Consider the following 18,998-nt stretch of genomic DNA (forward strand, 5'->3'; position numbering starts at 1 on the left):
ATTGATGTGTCAAGACCAAAAAAAAGCAGCATACAACACTTGTTGATTATCAACTGTCAAAATGCAGGAGAAAACATTGTTACTTTCCTTATACGGAACAAAAAATGCTCCCCTCAAATGCTCTGATTGAATGTAATACTACTGTATAGGATTTCATCACAGTTCAACTGCAACACATAATGAACCAGTTTCTCTGCTGACAAAACACGATATTGGGTATATAGATACAATCTGAGATTGTTTCCTCAAAGGTGTTAATAGGATGGGATGAGTAACACGTAATGCTGTAATAAAACAATAAAGGTGGAAAGAATATAACAGATAGGCTTCATTATGGCACTGAGATTGTCAAGTAACAATATTGACTAGTTATGATGAAATCTTTTGTTACCAAAAACAAAATGTTTTCATTTTTTTTCCTGCTCTCTTCAGCATGCTTTTCTAGCTATCTTTGAACTGACAATCATATGTGACACAGCCCAATGGGCATCCACATAAAAAATAAAAAAAACAGTAGTCAAATAATGGTGAACTGTAACACTACACACATATTAGAAATTCACAACAGATTAAGCGCGCTAAAAAATTACGAGTACAAGTGTACACGTTTTTGCACAGTTTTTCTACTGTACATTTTAATATTATACAATTAAGTAAAATCCACTCAATTTCATAACATATTATTGATTGATGTGAGTGAATAAATTTAACTTAAACATTTCAGTAACTTTTACTTATAAATCTGATGGACATGGCACTTATATAAACTTAGTGAAATTGAAATGAACGTTTTACAAGAACATTCCACATTTTGAACTTTCTCAGTAAACACCTTTAATAATGTACCACATGATGATATACAGAAGACTAATGCATGTTATGTAGTCCATTAAACAACAGCACTTTGCATATACTGGCGAAGGGATCACAATATCAAGATGTGCATGCAGACCTCAGAAATTGGTGCACAAAGCACAATGATGGTAACAATTAATAGATTTATTATTATTATTATTTTTTTTTAAAATCATGAACGGGTAGTTTTAAGCAGAAAATGAACATCAGACATCACAAAACAAGAAGTTACCAAACGTGACAACAAAATCAACAATATAAATTGTGTACATAAACTTGCAAACAGTGAAACATTGCAAGCTCATTAATGATTCAAACCCGGTGCTAAGTCAAATTTATTTATTTTATTTACCAGTGAAATTTAATAAAATAAACGAATAAATATGACAAGGTTTTCTACTTTAGCATTGTAAAAATTACAAACAATCATAAATAATATTTACATAAAAGCTAGAGCTTTAGCTCTATGGAGCATTCATTTTTTTTTAAATGTTGGAATTATAAGCAAATGTAGAATTAATGTAGTCTGTTATATTTACTTCACCACAAAAATCTTCTTTTTTTTTTTTCAGTGTGTGCTTTTATTACCTTTCCTGATAAGATGTGATAAGATGTGACAAGACATGATATAAAAGATCAATCAGGTTTCATCGTCTCTGGGACAGTCACAGGTGTAGTAGCTGCAAGAACAAGTGGGAAATGAGGACAAACAGTTTTAAATAAATAAAATGAATTAAATAAATAAAGCACAAAATGATATAGAATACATTGCTTACGGTCCAAAATTCTGAGACCACTGAAATGCTTTTGCATTCTTTTAATGCAATGCAATGCAATGAAAAACATTTGAAAGTTGAATGAAAAAATTAACATGAATTAGAATGTCTTAGTGTTTTGGCATGTCCGTCTTTTACTTAAATGATAGCTTGCACTCTAGTTGCATGGACTCCACAAGTTTGTACTAAACCTGATGATCATGTTAACCAGCATTATCTGAGAATGTTCCAAAGAGCATTTTATGTGCTTCAATGGCAGGAAAATCTGACATTTTGCGTACAGGCTTGAACATGGTCAGTGTCACAAATTAGCTTTTTTGATGACTCACTTTCAAAATCCTAAAATGTCATTTTTTTCCATGTTGAAATTAAAAATAAAATCCCCAATTTTTAATGTGATCTCAGACTTTTGCACCCGTATAAACCAAATATTCAAATGTAAATACAGAAATATATAACATAGCATGTACATTTTAGTCAATTGTGGTGGCTCCAAACTTGAATTGTTGTATTTGTACTATGACAGCAGAGGGACAGCTCAAAAGAGCAGTCTGTTTCTAAAGGTGCTCTGCTGAGCAGTAAAAGTCTCATCGACTGCTTGAGAGGTGTTACGATCTCTGAGAGTTGACATTAAGCAAGCACTTGTTCCTAGATTCCAAAAGTTATATTTTATTGTGTGCTGTATGTTCTTCTCCTTTAGCAATGACAGGACTGCCAATATTGCAATAGTTTTACATGATCGTTACTACAGCATGATCAATATTTTAAATCAAAGCAGCTATTTCTTTTGTGCATGCATTAATCCTAATCTTAAAGGCAGGGCTGTTTTCAGGGGGTACATTATCTCATGCACTAGGGGAGGGGGGTACTCATAGGGCAGGGAATAATGTCCTCATTGGGCAGGGAATAGGAGGCCCACTCATAAACAGTTTTGTCCCAGGCCCATTGATATTTAGCGATGGCCCTGAATAAGGAATAAGGATCATAACATTTTGCTTAATCTATATAACATGAAAAACATTTTGATGCATTTGGCTTTTAATTAACCGATGGATAAACAACCCACTGATTCCCAGTGTTGGGAAAGTTACTTAAAAAAGAATTTTTTTTGTCCCTAATATTGTAATCAGATTACTGATTTAACAGATTACTTTGTCGAAAAAGTACTCACATTACTAACAACATTTACATTACTTGAAAATGTTGTTTTTCCACTCAGCTAACTGAAAATAATGTCCATATTTCCTCCTTGTTCATTGTTGCAAAATATTAACATAATTCAGGTTTTAAATTCTACATCAATAATATTATTATAGAAAGACTATATGTGTAACCCAAGTAATGTATTTAAAAGTAATTAACTTAATTGTTGGGAACCGTAATCGAATAACAAATATTTCAATAGTAATGTGTTACACTACTTAAAAGTAAAAACTAAAAAGTAATTAGATTACAATAATCAATTACTTTGTAATCAGACTACACCCAACACTTCTGATTAAGTCGCTTTCACACATACAGCCATTTCCAGAAAATTAACTCTAATTTTCAGTTTAGGGGTCATGTGTGAACACGACGCGTTCAAAAATTCTAGTGAATTTAGCACTGGCTATTTGATATTTCAGAGCTGACTATAAAGGTAATCTCGTAGTGTATGATGCTCCATGACTCAAATCTGAAGTCATACGGTGAGAAGACAATGGAAATTGACCACGTGTGCCCACAGCATTGGACCACGAAGAAATGGAGATGGCGAATTTAATACCACTCACTTTCAACTCTCATCGCAGTCTTTCCACCCAAGACCGCACCCAAATGCGCTCAAGTCATTTCTTTTGAGACAGAACAGAATAGAACACAATAGAATAGAACAGAGTAGAATAGAATAGTAAATAAGAGTGAAACTTACACATTATGGAATGAAAGTGAAGTAAAACTGACAATAGAATAGAATAGAATAGAATAGAATAGAATAGAATAGAATAGAATAGGGAATACAAGTGTGAATATGAAAGAACAGAAGTGAAGTAAAACTTAGAGAACAGAACAGAACAAAACAAAATACAACAGAACAGAATACAACAGAACAGAACAGAATAGAACAAAACAAAATACAACAGAACAGAACAGAATATAACAGAACAGAACAGAATACAACAGAACAGAACAGAATAGAACAAAACAAAATACAACAGAACAGAACAGAATATAACAGAACAGAACAATAGAACAAAACAAAATACAATGGAACAGAACAGAACAGAATATAACAGAATACAACAGAACAGAACAAAATATAACAGAACAGAACAGAATAGAACAAAACAAAATACAACAGAACAGAAAAGAACAGAACAGAAAAGAACAGAACAGAATATAACAAAACAAAATACAACAGAACAGAACAGAACAAAACAACATACAACAGAACAGAATACAACAGAACAGAACAGAATATAACAGAACAGAACAGAACAGAATAGAACAAAACAAAATACAACAGAACAGAACAGAATAGAACAAAACAAAATACAACAGAACAAAACAAGACAAAATACAACAGAATACAACAGAACAGAAAAGAACATAACAGAATAGAACAAAACAAAATACAACAGAACAGAACAGAACAGAACAAAACAAAATACAACAGAACAGAACAGAACAGAACAGAACAAAATACAACAGAACAGAACAGAACAGAACAAAACAACATACAACAGAACAGAATACAACAGAACAGAACAGAATATAACAGAACAGAACAGAACAAAACAACATACAACAGAACAGAATACAACAGAACAGAACAGAATATAACGGAACAGAACAGAATAGAACAGAATAGAACAAAACAAAATACAACAGAATAGAACAGAACAGAATAGAATATAACAGAACAGAACAGAACAGAATAGAATATAACAGAACAGAATACAACAGAAAAGAACATACAAGAATAGAATAGAATAGAATAGAATAGGAAATACAAGTGAAACTTACAGAATATAATAGAACAGAAGTGAAATAAAACTTAGAGAACAGAACAGATCAGAACAGAATAGAACAACATAGAACAGAACAGAATAGAATAGAATAGAATAGTAAATATATGTGAAAATGTACATGTTATGGAACAAAAATGAAGTAAAACTGAAAATAGAATAGAATAGAATAGAACACAATAGACCTTAGGTAGACTTATAACTACCCACTACTACCTACCAAGACATACAACTGTCTTCCCGTTAATTTGAACTCTTTTCCCGTTCATATTAAAGTTGTTGCTAGTGCTCCGCCTCTTTGTGAGCATTCTGTGATGTGATGTGTGTGTGTGTGTGTGTGTGTGTTTCACACACAAGTCAGGAATGGCGTGTTAAGGCGCGCACGCACGCACGCACGCACGCACACACACAATCAAACAAACATACTTGCGAACACACTGTGCGCACACAGCTCGTATGTGTGTGTTGCGGCGTAGCGCAGCAACGCAACAGGATCTCAACCTTGAGCTGACAGGCTGAGATACCGTCCTCATCCTAATCCTAATCCTAATCCTCATCATCATCATCATCATCATCATCATCAGCGCGCGCGTTAAACACGGCTGGCACTTCCTGGTAAGAGTCTAGTCTCATTCCCTCCTGTCAAATTCAAAACATCCTTTTATCTCACTTTACGTTTTGTAACAGAACAGTGGCATTTTGAGTCAGATGGACACCGTGCATGCAACATGTATGTATTAGGAGCCTAACAACAGCGATAAAACGGAAACGGCTGGGAAAAAGTTGACGTAAGTTTTGGGCTAATTTGAGTTAGCGCGCTAGGCTAACGCTGCTTTAGCCTCAGTTCAGAAAATCGAGAGTAACATACAACTGTCTAATTTATTTTTAAATCACCATTATTTCAGGAACAAACGTATACAGTCGTAAAACGGCCATTTTTTGGCTGTTCTGAAGAGTGTCGTGTGTGTTTATAACAGTGACATGCGACGTTTAGAGCACTGCGGCTAAGCTAAAGTCTGTCACTGTGACACATGCGGCAGATATGTGAGGAGAAATTCACTCACAATTACTCTGACATTGCCCGAATAACTTTAAACCAAGATACCAAAGGTCATTAATACAACTGTACTCTAGAAATGGCAGGAACAGGCAGTTTTTGGAGAGTTGGAGGCAACTCTATATAAGTTTGGCAACACTTTCTAGCTGGTGTAGGCAAATTACAGTACAAGTTTATACATGCTTTATGATCACGATGAACCCTGTTCATATTGTTCACAGTGACATAAGTAAGCCAGGGGCCAAGCTCATAATGAGTTCATTTTCACTGGTGTCTCACTGGATATTAGAAGTCCAAATCAGAGGCAGTTCAATGCATCTGATCTGTGAAATCCTGCGACACTCACTGAGTAGCAGTTTAGTATTTTCAGGGTTTGTCAAGCTCGCATTGTAAAATGAATCAGCAACATATTTACTGCCTGATAACAATAAGTTGTGTGATCTTGTAAACTCATCAGGCATAAGGCGAAACCATGCCTGGAAATGTTACACCCCCCTTGTATCAGATCAAAAATCAACTAACAGCCTTGTCACAATACAAGCATTTTCTGTTTTCAAATGTATTAGTGAACTAAGTAAATATTGTGTAATTTTTTTAAATTTGCCATCATTAAATTGAATAATTTGTAATATATCGGCATGTTTCACGCTCTAGATATCTGTCTGCCAATGAACATGAATAATTTTCAGCAATTATTCTTAATTAGTTGCCAACATGTAAGACCCCGTTTCCACCTGGTATTAAGATGCGTCTCGGGTGATCCGATCACATGTGGCCAGGTGAGACACAACGATGTTTACAACTGGTTGTTTAAATGCGTCTTCTGTGACCATTGGGGTTGAATTTGGAGGGGAGGGTCTCTGTTTCATGGCGACATACATCAGTTACTATGTCAGTGTGTTCCCGCATGATAATAAACCGCAGCAAAGTCAGAAAAGACAAAGAAAGTGCCAAAAAAACAAACAAAAAAAACATTTAATCTAAGCACAAATGCAATATTTAGAGCAGAATTGTCCATTATTTTAATGGCTTAGTTGTATAAACCTGAGCTGCAGATAAGTGTCCCTGCATATTGATATCAGACACACTGAAGACAATACGTGAAGTTCTCATGCTTGTGTGTTTATCCGCTTTTTTTTCGGATGGTTATTTCCTTTTAAAACCGCTGGTAATGGGCAAAGTTTAAACTCTTGTTTTAGCGCAGTGGTTGTTTGACAAGGGAGTGGTGGAACTTCGCTGCTGCTGGGGCGCATAGAGGACGGATTAAGGCCCAGGTATATCTAGTTTTTGTATGTTCTGGATAGGCTTGCGCCTGGTCGACCACATTGCTTTTGTGAGGATACTCTTCTGACCGCGAGCAAAGATGAATACGTTTGATGCATGCCAACTATAACTTCTTTGTGATACTCTTTTAGTAGTCAGTGGCCGGCGTGTGTGGCGATGATGCGCACAGATGATGACTTTATACGTGAGTCGAGAAAATCTGGCCAGCACACGTTCAGGCCGCGCTGATTGGATTATGACGAAATTTACCACACGCATACTATGCGCGGACGCGCAAAGTATACTTTGGCCTTTAGCGTTTACACATCTAATGTGATGCGTTCAGATGATTTTTTTTTTTTTTTTTCACCTTTTCTCCCCAATTTGGAATGCACAATTCCCAATGCGCTTTAAGTCCTCATGGTGGCGTAATGACTCGCCTCAATCCGGATGGCGGAGGACGAATCTCAGTTGCCTCCGCGGCTGAGACCGTCAATCCGTGCATCTTATCATGTGGCTTGTTGAGCGCGTTACCGCGGAGACATTTCCCGTGTGGAGGCTTCACGCAGAACTCCCCACACGCCCCACCGAGAGCGAGAACCACATTATAGTGACCACGAGGAGGTTACCCCATGTGACTCTACCCTCCCTAGCAACCGGGCCAATTTGGTTTCTTAGGAGGCCTGGCTGGAGTCACTGAGCACACCCTGAATTCGAACTCGTGACTCCAGGTGTGGTAGTCAGCGTCTTTACTCGCTAAGCTACCCAGGCCCCCTCTGATGCGTTTTTGACCACATACGTATGTGGTTTTTGTGATCCGATCACAAAACATTATAGACCTCTATTTAGCGCTGACCACATGTGATCCGATCACCAAAAATGCATATTAATACCAGGTGAAAATTGGGTTTAAGACATGCAAAGGCTTAAACAGTTTTCTTTGATCATGGTAAGGTCATAAATGGTTTAAGCAAAAAAAAAAAAAAAAAAAAAGAAAAAGATCGGCACATGTAGATTTTTGCCCATAGCCCTGATGTCACGTTGAATGGAAAAACCTTTAATGGCGTTGTTACCTTCTTATCCAATGTACGCATGCCTCTTTATGTTTTGACTTGGTAGTTACGGTATTAACATTGGTGAATGTGTAAATGCGCTCATTGAAAATTCCATATCGGTTGACAGCTACAAGGAATGTCATAAAATATTGATGCATCGTATCAATCAGTATGTTTTTCTCTCAATATCTTTTTGATGCATCGATATATTAACATTAGCCAGCATTTAAATTAGAAATCTAGTTTGTTTGTTTTCCAATTTCACTGTCAGTTGACCTTCCGTTTAATGTAGTCTGATGTAATATCTTTGGGAGCCCACAAGGGGGTGATATAGGCTAACATTCACTAAAGCCGGTCACACAGTGGATGAGAGCGACGCATCAGGGGTAGGACAAGGCACATTTATCACACACATGACGTGTCGATGTGGTGCAGGTGGCAGTCCAAAGTTGTGAATCTATTCACCATACACACACAAGTAACGAAGGTTTTTGTACTTCTTTAAGCATAAACAAAGTGACGTTGATGAGTTTGCAGGTTAGTGTATGAAACTGGTGTTCCTGTGCAAACGAAATTATTAGAAACGCAGATGTTTATGATGCAGTTTCTCTGTATGTGGCTTTGAAAAGGTTTCATTCAAGTTGTCAAACCAATAAAAGACATACTTGTAACTGAAAATATATTGTGTAGGCTTTATGACAGATACAGAAACACAATATATCATCTAGTGATGGCTAGAGTAAATATGTCCTTTGATAATGATTTGGGTCATATTTAATAAAAACCATGCAAGTTGCGCTCCATGGTGTGAAAAGTGTGAAAGCCCCCTATGTTATGTTTGCAGTATATTTAACAGATATGCAGTACAGCACAACCAAAACTGAAGTAAACTTTAAAATAAAAGATTGTTCGGATCAATCGAAAATATCTATCAGGATCTGATCTGATATGAAGATCAGTATTTTTACCCAGCACTACAGGTAAAAGCAGTTAGATCATTCAGTTGATGTATTCATTGAAACGTCTCGCATCTTTTGATTAGTTATGCATATGATCATGCACCCTCATATTTTGCCTTTCAAATATTCTTATGATTTTGAATGTCTTTTGGCATGTAATTGCTGACTTGTATTTTAGGCTGAGCTGGCAGAATTTGAGTTCTGCTGTCATCACGTACAAAGGCAGATATGTGTTTTGCACAAACATTTTTTTTTGTTTTGCCTCTCCTTGCTTTCGATTTCAAGATTTCCCCAGGAAACAAACCCACTTTCTCAGCATAATTACACGATGCTTATGCCACTGAAAACACAGTAACAGAGACACTGACAGTCTGCATTTGTCATAAAATGTGGTAAAATCCCAGTTAATGTGGTGTGATCCAAAACAAACAATCTTGTACAGGATGCTATCGGCTTTTGTTACGTCCTCGCTGCACACAACTCTTAATGTTTCACGCAGGATGACACGGAAAGAGGGGTAGAGCCTCTGTGTTTTGAAAGCCTGTCTCTCTCAATACGCAATATCCCATGTGTTGAAAATAGCTGGGTTTGCTCGGCCCAGGGGCGGTCGAGATCTGCTCATTCTGGGATCTTTCACGACAGGACCCTGCTCTCTGCACTCAATCAGTCAGGGAAACAAACAGCCTGCGAGAAGAAGCCGTGGCATTTTTTGTTGTTGTTCAGAAGTCATGCCAAGTTGGAACTTGGAGACCGGTGCCTTTCCTGGGCAGTGAATAAAAAAAGAGAAACTTTACAGATGTCTGAAGCCAGGTCTGGAAGTTAGCGGGGTGTTTGAACTGCTCTTGAAGGTCTCGAGAATTAGGATGGTTCCCGGGCCTTGCTGAGAGCAGCCATTGGTAGGGGGCGGAAACCGAGGGCTTGCGCAAGCCGGGCGAGTGGCCAGCTTCGTTGACAGTTTAACAGTGAATATTTTACAACGCAGCATACTGCATGCTGTAAACAGGGGTGAGCTACATAAAGGCTGTTTATCGTGCTTGGGAAGCCTTGGATAAAAACAGCATCTTTAAGCCGCATATTAGAATAAAGCAGATGGCTTGGGCCAGTGTGGCTTGGAAAAAAGCTGGAGATGAAAGCAGGCCAGAGTCTTTGAACAAGGAGTCTGTCACATTCAGATCTCCAGGTCTTCGGGTCAAACCGTGTGCGGAGCCTCTGAAAGTCATGCTTTTTCACGGCCAAAAATATCCCAGGGAATCTCATGAATATTGATGTTTTGCTGTTGCAAGCATTTTCCGCGGTTGTTAACAGGCCAAATGCTTTTCTGGATTTACTTGTTTATTTAATGCATGGTTAAGATATTTTCTGATCTTAAAAGTGTGTTTTTAACAGTGTCATTTATCATGACTTTGACCACTAGAAGTGTAACCGCAATAGGCCTGTAGGAACACTGTCAAGCCGCTGTCACACTGCACATTGTGCTCCATTGACTCCAGTTCAACTAGGGATGGGAATTTTTGTCATTTTGTCTAGTCGAGTAGACGAAGTAATTACTTGAGTATAGGGCTGGGCGAAAGGACGATGTTATTGGATATCAACGATATCTTACAAAGATCCCGATGCTGATTGCGACTCTCAGTTGACAGAGGTTGATCGACAATATCAGGAAATGGCAAAACCATGGATCTGGGAAGGCAGCAAATATATTAAACAGTAGCCAAGGGTCAGAAACTAGCGTCTGCCAAATGCAACGAGGCTGAATCCAGTTCGCAAGCTCCTCGTCCAAATGTATTTCATGCGTTAGTAATTTTGCTTGTCTATCCGCAACAGACAGGCGACCTGTAAGACGTCTCGAAGTGACACATGACAAGAAATGCTGTAAGTCACAAAGACACGCGCTTGAAGAAACACACTTTATGATATTTTTTAGAACAGACAAAAGAAAATCTGTCAGTGCTCGTGTCTGATTCGCTGTTTGTTCAGAGGCGTGTAGCATGAGCCTGTCTCGTGGAACAAGTGAATGTAAAGATCTGAAAACTGTTTGCAAGAATAATGTCGTCTGTGCAGGGAGGTTGAATATATTATTGTATATCGCAATATTTTTTCAATCAGATATTTTTTACATATCGCCCAGCCCTACTTGAGTACTCATCGAGTACTTGGGGTGGGGGAGGGGGCATGGGCAGCACATAGACATGTACATATACAGTATGTACGTATGTGTCAGACATACGTCTTTGGCTGCTGTGTTGCGTCTCGTTGTTCCAATGTCTCGCCTATTCATTATTATAGGCTGTTATAACGTAATCTGTGACAATAAGTACAAAAGATGACAATAAAAATATAATGCATCATATTTTTGTCATTGTGATTGGCCAACTCAATGAAAGAATTCTCAGACAGCACGTCTCTCTGCTTTTCCTTCAGGTTACCATAATTATCGTAAGCGCACATCACTGTTCGTAATGGCCGGCTTCACCGTGTAATGGTATTGGCTTGACCGGAGACGCCATAACCATCACATTTTTAATACATTTACATTTATGCATTTGGCAGATGCTTTTATCCAAAGCGACTTACAGTGCACTTATTACAGGGACAATCCACCTGGAGCAACCTGGAGTTAAGTGTCTTGCTCAAGGACACAATGGTGGTGGCTGTGGGGATCGAGTTATGTGCTTTAGCCCACTACGCCACCACCACCATGTTAAGTTGAAAATAGTTTTAAAAACCCTGCGTTCTGTTCCATTCATCATGCAAACATGTCAGAAGATTTAGAGAATGAGAAAATTTCAAAATAAAGGTGCATTTAAAAATAATATACATTGATCTTTGTGTTTTATCGATGGCATTGCATCGTTGGTTAACTGATCGATGCATCGATCCAGATCGATGGATCGTTACACCCCTACAAGGTACCGCTGAAAATCTCAATGTAATCAATCTCTAAATATACCCATAAAAATAAGGCCTCTCTTTGACACGTTTGTGTTTAGTTGTCAAGGAATTTTGAATTGAGTGAAAAATCACGTCAGGCGTTTTCATTATCGACCATTGCTGTCACTTCCAAGTACTCGAGTCCATCCCTAATTCAAACGTATCCAAATGTTGTGAATGTGAAGACATTTTTGCATAGTGAGACTGCGGCTTCAAGAACATGTGTGCTGCATTTACTGGAAAGTGTACTCTATTTTAGGATGACACATATGTGAGTCATTCATACATATTATAAGGTTTATTTTATGTATTATTTTATTATTGAGCCTAAATATGGAGAAGTGACTCTTGTTATTGATCAGAGATCAACTTTTAGGACATCTGGCACTTGGGCAGAAAGTGAAAGTCCTTTTAAGCAGCCAGTTTGTGCATCTCGATTTACAAAGAAAACACTGCTTAATGTTTGAAATTATACAGCAGATATTGCCAACCTGATCAGTAATCAATTTGTCATGTTGATGCTTGCAGAATGTCTGGAAGTAAATAGTTGGCTAAGCTGCTTTATGCTGGCAGATTATTTTTTAATAAACCTTTTTCATATTTTTTTTTTATTTGGAAAGTTTGAGGTTATTTCTGGTTTATCAGCAAGTCTATTGACAATGAAAGGCCACATATTTGAAATCTAAAGGACATAAATACTTGAGTTTTTGACGCCAAGAAACTATGGCTAGAAACATCCTCTACATAAGTACATAAACGCTAAGCTTTTTAAGCTAATTAATATTTTGTGGCGGTAACAAACCTTAGTTCTCAAGAGGGCAGTAGCATAACCTTCAAATGCCTGTGCCAGGTTGTGTTATTCAGGTAATAATAATTCCTTACATTTATAGAGCGCTTTTCTAGGCACTCAAAGCGCTTTACATAGTATAGGGGGAATCTCCTCAACCTAGCTAATAGCTAGCTATTAAGATGCCAACAGTTTAAGTAATTTCAACTACCTTGCTCAGCAAGATCATATTTAGAGAAAGGATTTGGCTGTTTTGGATATGTCAACCACGCCACCATCTTGGAATGCTCAACAAGGAACCTTTTTGAATGTAAGTCAATAGAGAAGATGGCTCAGGGCACTGTATAATGAACCAAGATAGATCTTTCACTCTGTGCACAACCCTCAATGAGAGGGAATCTCTCGCATTTGCAACCAAATTGCGCGATGCGACTAAAATATCTTATGATCAGCCACTTAATTATATTCATGCATAGCACAGATGAAGACATTGGATTCTCTCTTATTAACATGCGCTCATTTACAGATGCGCTTTACAGAACAGCTGGTTTTCTTAAAGAGACAGTACCGTTTTTAGCACATGTTCAACAAATCAATGTAAATACTTGTAAATAGTACAAATGATGCATGTAAACAATAAATGTGTAACAAAATATATGCAATGTAACATCATATTTTGTGATGGAATACATGGATTTGTTAATTTTTTAATAGCTAAAATGTGATAATGATAAACTAGTAAAATATAATAAGTCAAATTAATATTTTCATAATGTACCTAGTTATAAGTTTCCCTGTATAATTAACAGTATTATCTGCGAGATAATTTCTTTCATATGGAGGCAAAGTGGACATTATAACCGAAATATACCCATATGAATCGATATCGAATCGGGAAATCTGTATCAATATTAGTGGTCGACCGATATGGGTTTTTAAATGGCCGATATCCAGAGAGCAGGGTGACAGATAGGCTGATACAATGCTGATATATCACACAATTTAATATAGTAAATAACATAAACATAAAATTGCTAAAAAAAAATGAATAAACTCTTATTTAGCACTATTTACTCAATTTCACACAAAACTTTGTAAAAAAGAATCTAAAAAAAATAATATTGTATTTTAAATGGTAGATAGCATTTTCTGCTGATTTCTGTTTAGTCATCAAATTTTTGTAATTTGTTTGCACATGAAGAAATTTTATATATGTTAGGAAGGCAATAACAGTATTCCAGCAACCATGGATGGCATGTCCACGTTAGCAATCGCATTTACTCAATTGTACGTACACTGCATAGTGAATAAGACATTTACTTGTAGCACACGTGAAGTGCTTTTAGTTGCACCAGAGACTATTTAGCAGAGATGGGCCACTTCTATTAAAATTAATGGGAGAGGCCATGCAAGGAGCAGATGTGTGAGCGACGAGCTCTGCTTACTTTGCTGAATTTTCGATTATTTTCATATTATAATCTGGTGAAATTTGTTACACCCAGATACACATTTGCCCTTTGTTGCAAAACATGGCAAAGAAGTCAGAATCCTCGGGCTCGGGAGACATTAAAAGACACTTACATGTTCAGGATGAAAGCCCCGACAGGCCTACAGATCGGGGACTCGATTTGGATGGCGCGGCGAGAGAGGAGATCCAGCATCAGTTGTCCAACATGTCAGTGATGTTGACGAAGATTCTTGCTGACTTGGAGGATCTCGCTGTAATACGTCGATCGATCACGGCGATGGAAATAAAATTCTCCGAGTTAGGTACAAGAGTGACTGATGTTGAAAAACGAATCGATTAACGAATTAACCGCTAATCCACCCGCGACCAAAGTTGATCTGGAACATCTCCTTGAAAAGCTTGAAGATCTTGAAAATAGAAGCCGCAGGAATAACGTTCGAATTGTTGGAATTCCTGAGCTTGAGGAGGGCAGAGATATGGTGAAATTCCTAGACGAGTTTTTTCCGAGTCTGCTCGACATAACAGGCCACAAGCTGGAAATTGAGCGAGCTCACAGAGTCCCGTCTCACAGATCTGCTGAGGGAGAAAGGCCCAGATCGTTTCTGGCCAGATTTCTGAGATCATCCGATAAAGATCTTGTGTTGTGCCAGGCGAGGAGCAAAGGGAAGCTTTCTTGGAAGAACCATAATATTTTCTTGTTCCCGGACTTTGCGAGTTCGACGAGAGAAATGCGATCGGTTCAAGGAATGTAAGAAACCCTTATATCAGAAAAACATCTCGTTTGCTCTGATGTTTCCTGCCAAACTGAGAATAGAAACGAAGGTCGGTCGCAAAGTATTCACATGTCCAAATCTGGCAATGTCTTTTATAGAATCAATGACTGAGTAAACCATTGGATGTTTCTCATGTGAGTGGGCCTGACTCGCTGTACTAACTCTTGAGGATGCTGGGCGACATTTTGGATTTTTTGCGTTGGCTCCGCCGAGCGGCTGGAGCTTGTTTTGTGAATAACACTTTTCTTTAAAGAAACTTTTGCATTGATAAAGGATTACTTTTGCATTGAAGTTCCCGGACAGATTGAGAGTGGGCACTACGGATGACTGCAAAATATCTCCATGCTGCTCACACAAAGGATGTTTTTTATGAAGCCGACGGATTATGTAAGTCATGGTATATACTTTTATGCAGCCTCCGAGTGAATTGACTCGACCATCCGGGGAACCGGGATGCCGGTTTTGTTTCTTTTTGTATTGGTTCCGCCTAACGGCTGGAGCTTGTTCTACCGAATAACACTCCTTGGAACAGCTGTGGATTAATCTGTTCATTCTTCGTGCTTATTCCTCCTGCTGGCTGTAGTTTGTTTTGTTGAGTTTTTTCTATTTTTTTATTTATTTCTTTTTTCTTTTTTTATGGGACATTGGAATGATTACGTCATCCGCTGAACTCATAACAGCTGGCTCACTGAACATTCGTTTGTCTGTCCGAGGAATATGAATGGTTTTATATCAGCTGGAATTTGTTTTGTAGAAGATCACACCTTTAAAACAGTTCTGTGAATGAATCTACATGTTCTTTGTGTTCATTCTTCCTATTGACTGGGTTTATTTTACGAAGTATTTTCTGTTATGTAATTTTGCCTCACAAATTTGTGAGGCAAAATTGAGCAATCCGATGGCAAAGTTGTCGTGGGGACTCGTGGGCGTTCATGGACCTTTTGAGTTTAGAGGGATTGTCGCCGGTTGGCGCTGTCGTGCGCGGGGTTAATGCGCACGTTTTTCTTTTTTCTGTTTGTTTTGTTCGGGGGTTGATTGTTTCACTATTTGGGAATGTGGTCTATATAATTTTGTTTTTGACACACAATTAATTTTTTTTACTATATCAAAATGTCAGATGTTAATATGAGTGGATTGTCTCTCTCCACATGGAATGTGAATGGGTTGGGGCACCCCATAAAAAGAAGGAAGGTTATTACTTTTCTTAAACGTAAGAAATATGATATAGTGTTTCTTCAAGAAACGCATCTTTCCCCGCAGGAAGCTGAAAAATTTGGGAAGATATGGGGTGGACATGTTTTCTTTAGTGTTGGCTCAAGTAAGAGCAAGGGAGTCATTATATTGGTAAATAAACATCTACAATTCAAATGTCTCAAACAGAGCAAAGATAAATTAGGAAGAGTAATTATTGTTTTAGCTGAAATTCAAGGGCAAAGGTTGATTTTGGCTAATATTTACGCACCTAACGCTGATGATCAGGGCTTTTTTATAGATCTTGAAGGGATGTTGCAAACCGTTGGCACCCCTCATGATATAATATTGGGAGGAGACTTTAATCTTTTGATGGACTCAATCCTTGATCATAGTGAAGCAAAAGTGTGCAAATCCCCTAGAGCAACATTGATGCTTCACAGGATGTGTAAAATCATGGTCTTACAGACATTTGGAGACTTTTGAACCCATCTGGTAGGGACTATACATTTTTTTCATCAGTCCACAAGATTTATTCTAGAATAGATTTTTTTAAAATATCCAAATCCCTTATTTCATCTGTTGTTGATTGCTCAATTGGAAATATCTTAGTCTCAGATCACGCCCTGGTGAGTTTAGAGGTGATGCCACATATAGAGAAAAATAAATCTTATAGTTGGCGCCTTAATGTGTCCCTTTTGCAAAATCCTGATTTCCAACAAATGTTAAAGACTGAAATCAGTGTTTATATGGAGACCAACTGGTCCTCGGTATCCTCTGTTGGCGTGGCTTGGGAGGCACTTAAGGCAGTTCTTAGGGGTCGGATCATACAGTATGCCTCATTCATCAAAAAATCCAAAGCACAAGAACTTGTGGAGTTGGAAGGAAATATTAAAAGTGCAGAGGCAGAGCTGAAGCGCCATATGTCATCTGATGGTCTCAGAGAATTGACTCGTTTGAAATACAGATATAATACTATTCTGTCACAGAAAGTGGAGTTTTGGTTATTCAGGGCAAGACAGTCATACTTTGAGTCAGGTGATAAAGCAGGAAAACTTTTGGCTAGATATATAAAGCAGAGAGAGTCTTTTTCTATCATTCCCTCAGTGAAATCTGCTTGTGGAGAAATATTTACCTCTGCTATTGATATTAATAATGCTTTTAAAGAGTTCTATCTTGATCTCTATAGGTCCACGTCTTCGTCTACTGATGAAGATATTAGGAACTTTGTGGAACCATTAGATCTCCCTAAACTGACGAATGAGCAAAAAAACTCTCTTGATTCTGAGAAAACCTTGGAGGAGCTTGATGAGGTAATTAAGTCCCTGCCTACAGGCAAGGCTCCAGGGCCTGACGGCTTTGCCGCTGAGTCTTTCAAATCTTATGCTACAGAACTGGCACCACTTTTGTTAGAAGTTTATACTGATTCATTAAAGAATGGAAAGCTTCTGCCAACCATGACACAAGCCCGGATCAGTCTGATTCTAAAAAAGGATAAAGATCCAAGCGAGTGTAAAAGTTACCGCCCAATTTCGCTGATCCAGTTAGATGTAAAAATTTTGTCCAAAATTCTGGCTAATCGATTAAGTAAAGTTATGACATCTCTTATACATATAGATCAGGTGGGGTTTATTCGAGGCCATAGTTCTTCTGATAATATTAGGCGTTTCATCAATATCATGTGGTCAGTAGCAAATGGACAATCTCCGGTTGCTGCCATCTCTCTTGACGCCGAAAAGGCGTTTGATATGGTAGAATGGAATTATCTCCAAGATTTTGGAAAGGTATGGGTTCGGGAATACATTTATTGGTTGGATTAAGTTACTTTATTGACACCCTGTAGCAGCGGTACAAACAAATGGGTTAATTTCAGATTATTTTACTCTGGATAGGAGTAATCTTTCCCCATTATTGTTCTGTCTTGCCCTGGAACCATTAGCAGCCGCGATAAGAAAGGAGGATGATTTTCCAGGGGTGACGGCGGGAGGTGTAGCACATAAGCTTCTGCTTTACGCAGATGATATTTTATTATTCGTCTCCGACCCCACTAGATCCATGCCTTGCCTCCAAAAATTGATTAACTCCTTTTCCAAATTCTCAGGATACAGAGTCAATTGGTCTAAATCCGAAGCTTTGGCTTTGACAGCGTACTGTCCAGTAACGGCTTTCCAGCCGGGTGCCTTCATGTGGCCCAAACAGGGAATTAAGTATTTGGGAATTTTATTCCCAGCAAGTTTGTCTGATTTAGTCAGAGTTAATTTTGATCCCTTAATAAAAAGGTTTTCGAATGATGTGGACAGGTGGGCTTCATTACACTTATCGATGATTGGGAAGGTTAATGTTATTAAAATGAATTGCATTCCAAAATGTAACTATCTGCTGCAATCTTTCCCTGTAGATGTCCCTCTCTCTTATTTTAAGCAATTTGATAGCATAGTGAAGTTCTTAATTTGGAATGGTAAGCGTCCCAGGTTAAATTTCAGTAAATTACATAGGCCGATTGACAAAGGTGTGTTAAGCCTACCCAAGATTTTATTTTATTATTATGCATTCAGTCTTAGACATTTGGTTCATTGGTCACTTCCACCTGAGAGAGCTCCTCCCTGGTTTTGTATTGAAAAGGAAGTTCTTGCCCCTATCTCGCCACTGCAGAGCCTTTCGATTAAACTAGCTGGAGAGGTTAAGTCGCAACCCGTTATTTTGCATTTACACTCGATATGGACAAAAGTGTCCAGAGTGTTTAATTCTGATATTTATTTAAATGTTGCCTCGAGCATATGGCAGAACCCTAAACTATGCATTAATAAGTCCCCTTTCTGTTGGTCAGATTGGATTGTGAGGGGGGTTAATATACTTGGTGACCTATATGAGGGTGGAG

General features: G+C 38.0%; 1 protein-coding gene across 9 annotated transcripts in view; it reads left to right on the plus strand.

Moving 5' to 3' along the window:
• The first annotated feature begins 5,023 nt into the window (after positions 1-5,023).
• The window catches only part of LOC127439309 (serine/threonine-protein kinase Nek7), a 103,234-nt gene continuing 89,259 nt past the window's right edge, over positions 5,024-18,998 (plus strand). For 6 of the 9 annotated variants that reach the window (XR_007896897.1, XR_007896896.1, XM_051695574.1 and 3 more), the window contains exon 1: positions 5,258-5,424. The gene's annotated coding sequence lies outside the window, so the exon portion shown is untranslated. The other 3 variants (XM_051695570.1, XM_051695572.1, XM_051695569.1) reach the window with 3 other exon arrangements.

This window comes from Myxocyprinus asiaticus, chromosome 50 (assembly GCF_019703515.2).
Source record: "Myxocyprinus asiaticus isolate MX2 ecotype Aquarium Trade chromosome 50, UBuf_Myxa_2, whole genome shotgun sequence".
NCBI classification, from domain to species: Eukaryota; Metazoa; Chordata; class Actinopteri; order Cypriniformes; family Catostomidae; genus Myxocyprinus; species Myxocyprinus asiaticus.